Raw genomic sequence first — 15,692 nt, 5'->3', positions numbered from 1 at the left:
TAAAGTTTTCCTCTACTTATAACACATAAAATGGAAAAATAACGAAACGAATATGAAAACAATAAGAACAATAGATATAAATGTAATATTCCATTAAATTTTTGAAGAGTTAATCAAATGTATAAATTATTAAGTTAGAACCCTTCTAAAACCACTATAGATAAAGAAATTGGAAAAGGATTTTGTCTGGTAAAGTAATCTGATTTCTTAAATTTTAAATTCCTGTGTTTGTTTCAGTTTTAATCAAACTGAGAAAGTAATCAGAATCCGAGAATAAGGAAAGTTAGTACAATTTTCCAAGATTCTGAATCCTAGCTTTTCTTAGTTATTCTTTTTCTCAGTTTTAGGATTCTTGTATATATAATGCAATATAGTATAGTTTTATTATTATTATTATTATTATTATTATTATTATTATTATTATTATTATTTAGAATGTTTTAAAAATAATTTAAAAATATAAATCATACTACTTAATTTTAGAAAATAAATAACTATTATTAAAATTATCATAATTATAACTTATTTTATAATAATTCATAATAATATATTAAATAATTAAAATATAATTATATAATATAAATCGTATGATAAATAATTAATATTATTTTTATGAATTAATAATTAATCAATAAAGTTATAGTGTAAATTTCATTTATTAAATTTATTCACTTATAACATCCTTAAATACTATAATTACTATAATACTAATTATTATTATTATTATTATTATTATTATTATTATAAATGAGTATAATATTTCAAACTATAATTATATGTATTATTTTATATTATGATAGATAATCCATATTTAAACTATCAATTGTAATAATAAATATAATAATATAATTATTATTATTTGTAATTAATAGTTTATTAAGAATTTTATATTATTATTCTTTTTTATAAATAAAAAATAATAAGTATATATTTTTAGTTTGGTGTTTAAATTATATATAAATTTAAAATCTTGATATTTTCCAAACACAGGAAAGTAAAGTTACTAGGAATCATATTCCCGAGATTCATTTTCCCAGTAATCATTTTCCTTGCCAACTTTACTTTCCCGTCAACCAAACATGGCCTAACTATTATTCCTATTTTTTTTTCTTTTGATTTATGAAATGGAAGGGGTGGAATCTGATGCCTAGAATTCCTTGCTTAACAATCTATATACCATTTGAACGTTTGTGAAGCAGTAAGAAAATCTCACGCTACCTAATGACCCTTTCCACCATTTTAAGAATCATTTTGTTATTTTAGATTTTATGTGATTTTTGAGTCATTTATTTTATTCCACCTTTAGTATAAGAATCCCACATTCTACCAATCTTTTACACTCACAATGCAATATAAAATTACATGATACTTTAAATGAATCTCACATCCCACTCACTTTCTGCCTTTACTTTTCTTAATAAAGTCAAACAATTTCTAAAACTAATGGGAGTAAGAAAGGGATTCACTTTCTGCCTTTACTTTTCTTAATAAAGTCAAACAATTTCTAAAACTAATGGGAGTCAAAAAGGGATTCACTTTCTGCCTTTACTTTTCTTAATAAAGTCAAACAATTTCTAAAACTAATGGGAGTCAAAAAGGGATCTTTAAATGGTGGACGGAAGAAATAATAAATATCAAAGGTTGATTGCAATATCAAATAGAGGAAGTTGTAGGTTTCTTTTCCCATTACTATGTTCATAAAGAGTAGGCCATTGGGCCAAGGTCAGGCCACCTTAAGAAAGGACTTCAAAATAGTGAAAGGTCTAAGAAACCTTCCCAATACATACCCCACTTATTAAGTCTTCCACTTATTGATATTTCCAAGTCAATATAAATCTTCAAAGTCTTTCTATTAAAAACTGTCTATTGTCCACAACTGACAATAGTACAATACTAATGTAGTGTACCCAAGCTGAGAGCAATATTTGGTTAGGCTCCAATGAGAATTTGTCAAAAGGTGTAGCTGATGGGACTATATCCATACAACTCCATCACTAGACATGTTTATGGGAGCTTCTTCCTACTCAAACCAATGATGAGAACTCCACACTTTCTTCCATGCCTTCTTTTCTTATCCCTCATCCAAATCTTAATTCCACTTCTTGTTTCCCGCCAATGCAACGATGATCAAAGATCGACGTTGCTGCAGCTGAGGAGCACCCTTGAGTATAATTCCACTTATTCCACCAAGTTGGTGACATGGAACCAAAGTGATGACTGCTGCAGATGGGAAGGAGTAGGCTGTGATCGTGCAGGCCGTGTGATCAGCTTGAACTTGGAGAACGAGACGATTGCTGGAGGGATCGAAAACTCGACTGCTCTTTTCAGTCTTCAATCTCTTGAAAGCCTAAATCTGGCTTTCAACTTATTCAAGCGTGCGCAGATTCCAAAGGGGCTTCAAAATCTGACCAATTTGTCAAACCTGAATTTGTCAAATGCAGGCTTTGGCGGACAGGTCCCGATTGAACTTTCAGAGTTGAGAGGTCTGGTTACTCTTGATCTGTCCAGCTTGTTTGGAGGAGCTCTAATACTTGAGAATCCAAATCTGCGGAGGCTTGTTCAGAATCTTCCAAGCCTGAGAGAACTTTATCTTGACAATGTCAACATTACTGCTCAGAAGAGTGACTGGTGCCAAGCATTGTCTTCTTCTCTACCCAACTTAACGACGCTGAGCTTGTGCAGCTGTGGTCTATCAGGCCCTCTTGATGCTTCCCTTGCAGGGCTTCATTCTCTGTCGGTTCTACGTCTGGACCGTAACAATCTGCAGACAACGGTGCCAAAGTTCATTGCAAAATTTTCAAATTTGACAACCTTGACTCTGGGATATTGCTTTCTGCAAGATGTCTTTCCAGACGCCATCTTTCAGGTACCCACTTTACAGATTCTTGATTTGTCCAACAATGAGAATCTCGGTGGCACTATTCCCAAGCTTCCAGCGAATAGTTCTTTAAGGACTATGGTGCTTAGCCACACTAATATGTCAGGTGGGTTGCCAGACTCCATTGGCAATCTAAGAATGTTGTCAAAGATAGACCTTTTTAGTTGCAACTTTACCGGATTGATTCCGACCACCATCTCTAAACTAACAGAGCTAGTCTTCATAGATTTCTCCTTCAACTCTTTCATTGGCTCAATACCCCCTTTTAGGATGTCCAGTAAATTGACACACCTAGACCTCAGTCGCAATTCTCTAACCGGTTCACTTTCTTCTAACCATTTTGAAGGCCTCTCAAGTCTTGAATACATCAACTTAGGTTCCAATTCATTGAATGGGAGCATTCCTTCTTCTCTGTTTGGTCTCCCTTCACTTCATGGCCTTCTTCTTTCCAACAACACATTTAATGGCCAGATTGAGGAATTTCAAATTCCAAATCCCTCTAATCTGGGTACAGTAGATTTAAGTGGGAACCAGCTTGAAGGGTCCATTCCAGAGTCCTTCAAACTTGAGGGGTTGAGTGTACTATCACTTTCTTCAAACCTCTTCAATGGCACCTTAAAGCTGGAAAAGGTTCAAAGGTTTCCAAACCTCACAAGACTGGAGCTTGGATACAACAACTTGTCTGTTGATTCAAGCAGCAGCAATTCAAGTTCATCCGAGTATCCCCAGCTAAGCCAGTTAAATCTAGCTTCCTGCAATAAGTACCTAGTTGGATTTGGAACCTTGGAAATGGATCTCTCATTCATTTGAATCTTTCTAGTAATTTCCTGGTAGATCTCCAAAGGCCTTTCGAAATCCCTCTTTTTCTTGCAGTTCTAGACTTACACTCAAACAAACTTAGAGGTGAGTTCCCACTGCCGCCAGCATCAGCTACCTATGTAGACTACTCGACCAATAACTTTCAGCAGGCCATTCCAGTTAACATAAGTGGCTTTACTTTGTTTGCACTGTTCTTCTCTCTAGCAGACAATAACCTTTCTGGAAAAATTCCTCAATTTCTTTGTAATGTTCAAGTTCTTGATTTGTCTGACAACAACTTGAGTGGTAATATACCAAATTGCCTACTAAAAAGTTCTACTCTTGGAGTGCTGAATCTGAAGAGAAATAAAATCAGTGGTGTGATACCTGATTTGTTTTCTTCCACCTGTGGCTTAAAAATGTTAGGCCTCAGTCAAAATAACCTAGGAGGAAGAATCCCGTTGTCCGTTGCCAACTGCACATCTTTAGAAGTGTTGAATGTTGGAAACAACAAGATTGATGATACATTCCCATGCAAGATGAAGCATTCTTCCAGCTTGCGCGTTCTTGTTCTGCGCAACAACAAATTTCATGGGAGCATCAGTTGTTCTGAGGTCAAGGGGAGCTGGCCAAGTCTCCAAATCATTGATATAGCTTTCAATAACTTCAGTGGTGAAATAAGTCCGAGATTTATTAAAAATTGGAGAGGAATGATGCTAGAGAATGGCAGGGGAGGCCACATACGCTTTGATTTTCTGCGTGACTTTTACTACCAGGATGCAGTAACAGTTACTATAAAAGGCCTAGAACTGGAGCTTGTCAAGATTTTGACAATCTTTACATCTATCGACTTTTCCAGCAATAATTTCAGTGGAGACATACCCCATACAGTTGGAGATCTCAGCTCACTTCATCTTCTCAACTTATCACACAATTCTTTCTCTAGTGAAATTCCAAGCTCCATTGGAAATCTGAAACAGCTTGAATCACTGGACCTTTCTGCCAACCAGCTCTCAGGAAGAATACCACAAGACCTTTCAGGTCTGAACTTCCTCTCTTTCTTGAACCTATCCTACAATAACTTGTATGGAATGATCCCAACAGGTAGACAACTTCAAACCTTTGAGGCAGAAAGCTACGATGGGAATTCAGGACTGTGCGGATTTCCTTTGAATACGATCTGCGTCCCAGAGTTACCAGAGGCAAATTCACTTGCAAGCTTGAACGAGAGAGAATACGATTGGCAATTGATAATTCCCTGTTTGGGTTATGGAGTTGGATTGATATTAGTATTTGTTCCAGTTGCATTGTTCAAGAAATGGAGGGAACACTACAGCAAGCAACTTGATCAATTCCTATCACTCATCTTTCCCACACTCGGATTCACTAAATCAAGGTATTGTGCAACCTTGTTTTTTCCCCTTGCCACTAGGACAAAGGCTCTAGGTATTGTGCAACTTTTTCATGATAAAATTGTTACAACTTCTCAGTTTACGTTATGTTTCCAACTTTGCGTTGCAGTACTGGAAGACGAGGACGTGGACAGAGACTAGGACGAGGACAGGGAAGAGGGCGTTGAATAATCAGATGCTAAGAAAGAGGTAGAGATCAAAGTAGTGTCCCATTTACTCAGTGTGCGCTTTAAGCTTTTTTTTCTTTGTTCCTTGACGTTGCCAATTTGCCATGCATTATAAATATTACTACCTCCCTCCTCCAAAATTTGTCTCACTTTGACCCGGCACGAGTTTTAAAAAATGTAATAGAAAATGAGTTGAAAAAGTTAGTGGATTGTGGTCCTACTTTTATATATTAGTTTTATAATAAAATGTGAGTAGGAACGAGTTAGTGAAATATGAGATCCACTACCAAAAATGTTAAAAGTGAAATGAGACAAATTTTGGGGGACGGACGGAAATGGAAAAATGGGACAAATTTTCAAGGACGGATGTAGTATATGGGTAAATTTTGTTTTTGTTTGTGAGTAGGTGTACGGATCTTTCCGACCCGTCGATTTGACGTGACTGGTGTGTATACAAAAATTGTAAGGGAATGAATCCCCTGCTGTACAGGTGCTGCTGCGCTCAAAACGCAGCGTTTCGCAAGCTCCGGAACAGCGTCGTTTACATATTTGCATTTCAATTGTAAAGTTGCTGACACGTTTTCATTTATCGCTATTACTCTTTTTTCGAAAACTTTCTTTGCCTTTTTTTTTCCTTTATTGAATATGGAAACTAATTCTTCTACTCCCTTCGTCCCGCTTAAGATGATACGTTTTCCTTTTTAGTTTGTCCAAATTAAGATGACACATTTCCTATTTTAGAAACTTTCTCTCTCCAATTAATACATCCAACAATTTTTTCTTACTCATATTTAAATATTCATCTTTCTTTCTCTCTCTATTTTAATACTTACACTTACATTTCGTCTCTCCAATTAAACACTTTAACCAATAACTCCTAAAATCATGTGCCGGCTAAGGAATGTGTCATCTTAGCCGGGACGGAAGGAGTAGTACTTTTTATTCTTCCACAAAGCCGGTTCGGCGGCACGACCTCTGCTCTCCTTCGTGCTCAACTCTATTTTCAATTATTTTTTTCTTAAATAAGCTTTACTTCTCAATAATCTCGGGAATTGAATTTAAATACAAGGTATATATTTGTCATTACTAATGCTTTGTGTAGACTTTATGTAGTGAAATTATATATTACCTTGAAAGTACGTAGATGTGATGCATGTGTGTTACAATAGGAAATAAATAGGTTCCCTCGGTCCAGCAAATCCATTAGATCACGCGGCCTAGGAATTCGTTGGTCGTTGGAAATCCTGGTCGTCGGACACACAGAGCACTCTTTCAAAAACCTTCAACCTCTTTACTAAACCTAGTATAGGGAAGTAGGGATCGATCCCACAGAGAAGGATGCGTGATAATCATGTTCAAAGATTTGGACTTGTTTTTAGTGTTGGTTGCTGCCACGCATTTTTCTTGGGTTGAGGAAAACAAACCAAACTTGACTTGGGAATTTTAAAACGGCTACGCTAACAGCTAGACCTAGGCGAAGCAACAAAGAAAACGATGCAAAGTAAATTACCGCACAATCACTAGATCTAAAAGAACTACTCTAATTACCTAGACCGAGGAAACAAACTGACTGTGGGGACCATGACTAAAAAAGCAGGGTACGGACGAAAGGCTGGCAGAATAACTAACTCGGGTACTAACTAACAGCGACATCATCTTCTTCAACCAAATTGCGTAAAAACTCATAAGAAAAACAACATGAACAAAATCAGAACAGAGCAAACTGAATCTAAATCAAATTGATGCATAACAACGAAGAACTAAACGGATCTGCAGATGCTAGACGAAGTAAAACAGGAAACAAGCAGAAAACTCAAATCCATCCAAAAACTTCCTTTTCGCACTTCGGATCCAACCTCAGACGCTAAATCCACTCCGGATCCAAGCGTCCGACACAAACTCCAGCCAACAGAAACACTTCATCACTTCAGATTTAAACGACAACTTCCAATCAGTTAACAAACCACAGATCTATCACCAAATTCCCAGATCGAGTACCACAACATCAAAATAAAACTTGTTAAAATAGAGATCGACATAAAACTTGTTAAAATAAACTCTCAACAGCAAGATCTACGCGAATAAACTTGAAATATAACAACTAAACGCAAACCAACAGAAGCGAAAAGATAACAAGTAGCATCAACAGCCAAGTCGACTCCCAAAAGTGAAGTTCGACTGCAAAAATGCAAAAACAACTGAAATTTAAAGAGATTGTATCTTCGCCCACACGCGGACGGTGTTGCACTGAAACTTTCTAAAGAAATGAACCCCTTCGTGACCCAAACTACCCCAGATCTCCCATTCCCAAGTGTGTGTTGTGTGTGTGAGCTAAAGAGAGTGAAAAAAAAGTGATCTCCGTCATGATTTGTGCGTTGCATGCTCTTCTATTTATAGGCGTTGGAGTGGGGCCCAGCGAGGTATAGATAGACTTTGTTGCCCTCAGCTACTGACTCCCTCCGTCACGCCTTCTTTTCCTTTGAATCCTGCTCACTTCACTTCATTCCTTTGCTAGACCGTTTCCTTCAGCATTCCCTCGATCTAGCGATTTTATCACACACCTGGCTTAGGAAACATGTTAGACCCAGCAAATTGTAACGCTTTTCACCATATAACCGATGCATGAAATTAGCCTTATCATACCTCCATCCCAAGATAAGTGAGCAAAATATTTTCAGCACAGAATTTAAGGAAATTGGGTTTTGTTAGTAAAGTAGAAAGTGAATAAAGTAAGAGAGTTAATAAAGTAGAGAGAAAAAAGTAAGCGAAAAAATACCAAAAAAGGAAATGGTTCACTTATCTTGGGACGTCCCAAAAAGGAATGTGAGTCGCTTATCTTGGGACGGAGGGACTATTTACTTAAAATTGTCTTTTCATGAATACATTATTTGTTTTGATTGTTATAGAACTTGTAATATAGTACTCCCTCCGTTTCATAGTAGATGTCACACATGGGGATTGACACGAGATTTTAGGAAGTGTTGTTTTGTGTGCTAAGTGGAAAGAGAAAATAATATATTTATATTAATGTGAGCGAGAACTTTTTCTAAAAAAAGAAATGTAACATCTTTTGTGAGACAAACTAAAAAGGAAAGTGTGACATCTACTATAAGACGGAGGGAGTATTTAAATATTCAAAGGAACATAACATTGTATACATATCTGTTATTTCATGTTTATCTTATATTCCCTCTGTCCCACAAGAATATGCACTATTTCCTTTTTAATCTATCCCACAAGAATATACACTTTCTAATTTTGGAAATTATTTTCTCTCTATTAGGATGAGACTCATTCTCCACTAACAATACTTTAATTACTTCCCTCTACTCCTCTCTTATTTTATCAATTTTGCATTAAAATCCGTGCCGAACCCAAAGTGCATATTCTTTGGGGACGGATGGAGTATGGTTTTTTTTTTTTTTTTGTGGCTTTAACAGACTTTTTACAATCACTTATGAATTCGAGTTCAGATGTTGATTTTAAGCCAATAATTGGTATGAAATTTGATAGCATGGATGATGCTTGGATGTTTTGGATTCAATATAGAGGGGAAAATGGATTTGGAGTTAGGAAACACTATTTCAACAAATGAAAAAAAAATGGGTCGAATAACATCATATAAATATGTTTGTTGTAAGGAAGGAGTGCGTCAAGAAGACAAGAGATTCTTTCACGCTCAACCCTCGACTTGAGACTCGAACAAATTGTAAAGTAAGATTAGAGGTGACCTATGTGAATGGTATGTATAAAGTAAATGACTTTATACATATGTTCTCTTCTCAACGTCGCATTACAGAAGTTTAAACACATGAGATTGCTTTGGTAGATGTGTTAGGTTTAGTATACAGAAAAGCATGTTTCGAGCACGAATAGAATCTTGCTTGTATACAAAAACTCTTCAATCCACTTTTAACATGATTCAGTATTATTCGAGCAGTTTCGCACGAATAGAATCATATTATTATTGCATTGTGTTTGTTTGTGCATTTATAAGATGTTTTACAAACATTTAAATGCATAAGAAGCAAACAAAGCCTGAGTCTTTTGCTTAATAGACTGGTTGTGGGCGTCGTCCACTTTAAGGTAACTTCTGTCGGTTCTATGCAATGTTTTGCAAAAGAGAAAAAAGAATTTCACAACCTAGATAAGCTTTGGCTATCAAACACTTTGGAAATCTTATGAAGGAAGGATCGTGTTTCTTGACAGATTTTTAAAGGTTTATGTATGGCTTCGAGGATGAGGCCAAGTTTGAGGAGGCTTGGAGGGAATTATTGACACAATTTAATCATCATGACAACACGTGGTTGAAAAATATGTACAATGTGACGGTGAAATAGGCATGTTGTTATATAAAGCCTTCACGCTTGGTATGAGAAGTGCACAACTTACTCAAAGTGTCAATTCTAGTATCAAGAATTGTACGATTCTCAACTTATAATTGCACAATTTTTTAAGAATTTTGAGCATGTTGTGGAGGATAAACGGTATAGCGAACTAAAGTGTGATTTTGAGGCACGCCAAAAATTGCTCAAGTTGAGGTTGGAGAGTTCTCCTAGGTTACAACAACTTTCTAGGATATATACTCCATCCGTTTTAGATCTATACTGCATACATAAAGCATAAAGATGAGTCGAGATCATTATTCTAATATTTCAACAAACTAATCGATCATGGTGGAGAATGAAGGGTAGTGGCTAATCCAGGATCGAAAAACGGAGAAGGTGGAATTGTCATTGCACTTCATCCTCGAAGTGAAATTAGGAGCAAATTGAGGGGTGACGATCGAAAATATACGTCCAGGTCCATGGTAACAAGTCGCCGGGGAGGCCGCACCCTCTTGCCCCTCCTTGGATCCACCACTGATGGAAGGTGACCTATGATCCTATTACAAATTGTAGTTGCCGAAGGTTTGAGATGGTTGGATTAATATGTTGTCAATCTGTAAAAGTGTTTGACGTGTTAGACGTGAAGTTACTTCCAGAGAATAATATTCTTAAAAGATGGACAAAAGAAGTTGGAACTGGTGTAGTGCACGACTATGTAGGCAATGAAGTTGAAGAAATTTATAAATTGCGAAGTGCTGAGCGTACTATGTCAAATGCTTACAGGGTGGCTAATGAAGTTTCTGTTCACCAATCAACCTTCTCCTTAGTGTATAAAACAATGTCCGGTCTCTATAAAAAGGTAATGGAAATGTGTTCAACAGAAGATGACCAAGAAAATAGGAACAATGCAAAGATTCCCTCAGTTGTCTCCCCTATAATAGTATCAAAAGGATTCAAGAAAAAAGTTGGTAAAAAAAATTAGAAACGATTGAAGCACGTGTGTTCGTTACTTTATGAGCATTATTTTGTTATCATTGCCACATATTAAAACCCTAGGAGCATTCACAACCCATTGGACATGTTCACAACTTTTACTAGTGCCACAATTTAAAAGCATAAAAGCCTCCCGTTACGTTATCATTTTCCATATTTTTTGCGTCAGGCCATAAATTCTATAGTGGGACGCTTCTCTCCGCGCCCTCCTCCCGTCTCTCACATTAATTTACTTTATTCACTATTTTAATTGTGAAATTGAAAAAAGATGAACAAATATAGAACGCAAATTAATTCACTGAAGAAAAATTTAAAAATTACAAATCCTAAAAATTTAAAAGGAATAGGTTTTAAGGAATGGTTTGAAAATGAAGAAAATGTGGTATTTACATATTTTGGAATTTTAAAAAATGAAAATTCGCTTCCCTTCGCGTCACCATGCATGCTCCACAGCGGGAGCGGGAGCGCTGATTCACTTGGATTTTACATAATTTTAGAGGGTAGTTTTACTTGGATTTGATCGTATATTGTGTATTTTGAGACATGGTTTATAGCTACTTTTCTATGTTATTGGTATTTTGACCATTTTGTGAAGAATGTGTAGAAAAAGGCTCGAAAATGAGCTTAAATGGCGAAAGGTGGAAAAAGGACGAAATTGTAGCACGAGGCTGGCGACTCGCCAGCTTCGCACCAGTACCAACCTGGCGACCCGCCAGGTCCTTCCTCCAGAATCGCCGAGAGCAGCGGGCGACTCGCCAGCTTCATAGTTCAACGAACCTGGCGACCCGCCAGGTTCGGCCGACAGATCCAAACAAGGAAATTTCGAGCCCTATTTAACCTAATGTGCATGGGACGCCTCCACAACATTCTACACGCCTCCTACCCCAAAAATACCACTTTTTCATCTAGGAAGAAGAGAAGAACGAGCAGAGGACGAGTATTCATCGCAAGATTGAAGACGAGACCTCCAATCCGCCCAATCCAATTCTAGGAGTTTCTACTTTTAGTTTTATTCTTGTTCAAACAATGTTTTTGAATATTTCTTTGACTTTTGTGTTGAACATGAGTAGCTAAATCCTTCGTAGAGTTCTACGGGGGAGATACAATGATTCTTATGTTTAATTGATTTCCTTTTTCTATGCCTTGGCTCATGTGGTTATTTTGATTTCTTCTGTGCTTATACATTTATTTGACTGATCACCTTATAAATGCATGTGGATTTTACTACAAGAACTGAGAAGTGAGTAGTTTAATTTGAAAGAGAAGAAATTGACGTCTTTGCCAATATAATCGAGAGATTTGAGCCTTTGAATGAAGCTAAGTATCTTAGGAGCTATTAGGAGTTGTTGCCTTAGTTCTAGGAAGGAGACTTCGGTTCTAGGTAACAATCTACAAATTATATGCTTTGAGAAAAGATATAGTTTTACCTTAGTGATAGCTTAATAACCCTTGAGACCCTTTGTTGGCATAGTTAGGAAGTTAGTTGAGCATAGGATAGTTGTTATCGATCCCGTAGGATTCTACCCTTCCCATCTTTGATCTATATCCGTTTTCTTATTTGCTTTTAGTTTTCTAGTTGTTTTTAATTGTTTTTACCTTGCTTTTAAATAGATTTAGAAAACCCAAAAATCCGATTCATCTAGATAGTAGTTGAGGTTGGTTCGTGGTAATTAGGTTGACACTCGTTGTCTCTGTGGATACGATACTCTTTGCTTACTATTTGCTACATTAGCCTCGTACACTTGTGGGTATACTTGTGTTAAAAATTTTAACAATTATAATCAAATTTTAATTGCCCCAGAAGATCAACATAAGTCTGCTTTTGTGTGTCCATACGGAGTTTATGCTTTTAGGAGAATGTCATTTGGTTTATGTAATGCTCCAGCTACTTTTCAGAGATGCATGATGGCAATTTTTCATGACATGATTGAGAAAATAATGGAAGTGTTTATGGATGATTTTTCTGTTTATGGTACTTCTTTTGATCACTGCCTTGAAAATCTAACAAGTGTGTTGCAGCGTTGTGAAGAAACTAACCTTGTTTTGAATTGGGAAAAATGTCACTTTATGGTTAGAGATGGAATAGTGTTAGGCCACAAAATTTCTGCTGCAGGGCTCGAGGTTGATAGAGCAAAGATAGTGGCAATTGAGCAACTCCCACCACCCACGACGGAAAAGGGAGTTAGGAGCTTTCTAGGACATGTCGGGTTTTATAGGCGATTTATCAAAGATTTCTCTAAGATATCTAAGCCTTTATGTCATTTATTAGAAAAAGATGCTGCATTTGAATTTTCTTCTGATTGTTTGCAGGCATTTGAAAAATTGAAGAAGGCGTTAGTTAGTGCTCCAGTGTTAATCACGCCGGATTGGACTCAACCATTTGAGATAATGTGTGATGCAAGTGATATAGCAGTTGGGTCCGCTCTTGGGCAGAAGAGAGATAGCCTTTTCAGAGTGATATACTACGCAAGCCGCACTTTGGACTCCGCGCAAGCAAATTACACTACCACAGAGAAGGAGATGTTGGCGGTTGTGTACTCGTTCGACAAATTCCGTGCCTACTTAATTGGGGCCAAGACGATAGTATACACTGACCATGCAGCAATTCGACATCTTTTTGCTAAAGTGGATGCCAAGCCAAGATTGATTCGATGGATACTTCTGCTACAAGAGTTCGATGTAGAGATTCGAGACAGAAGAGGATGTGAGAATGTTGTGGCTGACCACCTATCAAGGTTAGAGAAAGCAGTTGAAGGAGAAAACTTGGATGTGCCAATCAACGAAGTATTTCCCGACGAGCATTTGCTCCTTGCTCAAGATAACCACCCATGGTATGCTCACTTTGTCAATTTCTTGGTGGCCAAAATAATCCCAACCAAATTATCAACATATCAAAAGACGAAGTTCTTCCATGATATCAAGTTCTACTTCTGGGATGAGCCGTTCCTTTATAGAAGATGTGCAGATATGGTGATAAGAAGATGTGTGCCGAATGAAGAATGGGAAGCAGTGATTAGACAATGCCACTCGTCCCCATCTGGGGGACATTTTGGAGCCAATCGAACAGCAATGAAGGTGCTTCAAAGCGGTCTTTATTGGCCAAGTATCTATGGTGATTGCCAAAAGTTCGTAGTTCAATGCAATGAATGCCAAAGAACCGGGGGTGTGTCAAAGAAGAAGGAGATGCCAATGACCCCGATCATAGAGGTTGAATTATTTGATGTTTCGGGGATCGACTTCATGGGCCCCTTTCCATCATCATGCGGTCATCAATACATTCTTTTGGCGGTGGATTACGTCTCAAGATGGGTAGAAGCCATTCCCTCCCACACCAATGATTCCAAGGTAGTCATTAAATTTGTGCAAAAGAATATATTTACTAGATTTGGTACTCCACGAGCCCTTATTAGTGATGGAGGTTCACACTTCAACAATCGATGGCTGGAAAGCGTGCTTGCGAAGTATGGAGTGAAGCATAGGGTGACGACACCATACCATCCTCAAGCCAATGGCCAAACCGAGTTGGCCAATAGAGAGATCAAGCAGATCTTACAAAAGACAGTGAGCTCAAATCAGAAGGATTGGTCACTCAAGCTCGATGATGCACTTTGGGCGTATAGGACGGCATATAAAACCCCGATAGGGATGTCACCATATCAATTGGTGTTTGGAAAATCATGTCACCTTCCAGTGGAGATGGAACATCGCTCACATTGGGCAGTGAAGAAGTTGAACTTAGATTTCGCTAAGGCCGGCAAAGAAAGAATGCTACAGTTGAATATGCTTGACGAGTTTAGACACGAAGCCTTTGAGAATTCTTCTATTCTCAAGGAACGAATGAAGGCGTATCATGATCGAATGATTGAAAAGAGAGAGTTCATTCCGGGGGAAACAGTGTTGCTTTTCAATGCTAAACTTAAGCTTTTTGCCGGAAAGTTGAAGTCTAAATGGTCGGGTCCTTACATTGTTAAAGAAGTGATGCAAAATGGCACATTGGAGTTACTAGGGGCAGATGGAAAAGTGTTCAAGGTGAATGGACAATATGTCAAGAGATTCTACAGTCCGGATCAGGCGAGGGAAGTGTTCGTGCTCAAATTGGCCTAAGTGCAAGCTTCGAGACGTCGAGCCAACGACGTAAAACAAAGGCACTTAAGGGGAGGTAACCCCTAGTAGGTAATCCTTGTTTTTATTTCAGTTTTCCTTAGTCTTTTAGTTTGTTTTTATTAGTCCATCGGTAGCTAGTTTTTGAAAAAAAAAAAAAAAATAGTGAAAAATCCCGTAGGCAACTGGCGGGTCGCCAAGTTCGCAGTAACACGAACCTAGCGACTCGCCAGGCGTGTCGTATCTCTCTGTAGGTGCTGGCGTCTCGCCAGATTCGTCAAAAAACCAACATGGCGACTCGCCAGGTATGTTTTAGAAAATTGTCGTAGCTAGCTGGCGTCTCGCCAGCTTCGTTCCTCGCCCAACCTGGCGACCCGCCAGACACGTGCAGCGGTAATTTTTAAAAGGTAAGTTTCGCTTTTTTTTTTTTTTTTTTTCCTTCTCTTCCCCAATTTCGAACCCTAACGCCCCAACACCAAATTTCTTCCTTTCTTTCACTACATTCTACCAATTAATCTCAAATTCCTTCCACCCATTCGCTATTCTTGCTTATTAGAAGAGATTCACCATGTAATTTGTTGATTTTGAGTGTTTATTCAAGAAGACAAGTGAACTCTCACTTTTGCTCGAATTTGTGAAAATTAAACTCAAAAGGTACGTTCCATCACTCTAATCTCCATTATTGTTGATGGGTTTTTGTTAAAGTTGAGCTATTGATATGATAGAACTTGTTTTATGTTGCAATTCTTTGAAGCATTGGTGGAGTATTGTTGAATTGAGTTTTATTGAGGTGTTCTTGTTGATTACTAAGTTTTGGATGCTTCTAGACTTGGTTTCAGTAGGAACTTCATGTTTAATCTTGGTGTTTGTTGGTTTTGAACGTTTACCCATGTTGAAGAATTGTGTTGGAAGGTATAATCGGTTCACGGGTGACATGTTTCATAATGGGGGATATTGTGTGATGAATTGTTGAGAATTGCTATAGGGATTGAGTCTATCTCCCTAGTTTTATAGG

At 37.5% G+C, this 15,692-nt stretch overlaps 2 pseudogenes across 1 annotated transcript; both read left to right on the top strand.

Moving 5' to 3' along the window:
* The first annotated feature begins 1,914 nt into the window (after nucleotides 1-1,914).
* Nucleotides 1,915-5,868, top strand: LOC125220142 (uncharacterized; annotated as a pseudogene). Its single transcript, XR_016137417.1, has 2 exons — nucleotides 1,915-5,072; nucleotides 5,198-5,868. The product of XR_016137417.1 is annotated as an uncharacterized LOC125220142 (transcript).
* Nucleotides 5,869-8,882: 3,014 nt separating this feature from the next.
* On the top strand, nucleotides 8,883-10,615 carry LOC148933177 (protein FAR-RED IMPAIRED RESPONSE 1-like; annotated as a pseudogene).
* Nucleotides 10,616-15,692: the final 5,077 nt, after the last annotated feature.

The sequence above is a fragment of the Salvia hispanica genome, chromosome 1, assembly GCF_029641045.1.
Source record: "Salvia hispanica isolate PSC_SH4W2 chromosome 1, Shi_PSC_v1, whole genome shotgun sequence".
NCBI classification, from domain to species: Eukaryota; Viridiplantae; Streptophyta; class Magnoliopsida; order Lamiales; family Lamiaceae; genus Salvia; species Salvia hispanica.
The sequence above is the reverse complement of the archived record's forward strand: the minus strand, read 5'-3'. Positions and strand labels throughout refer to the sequence as shown.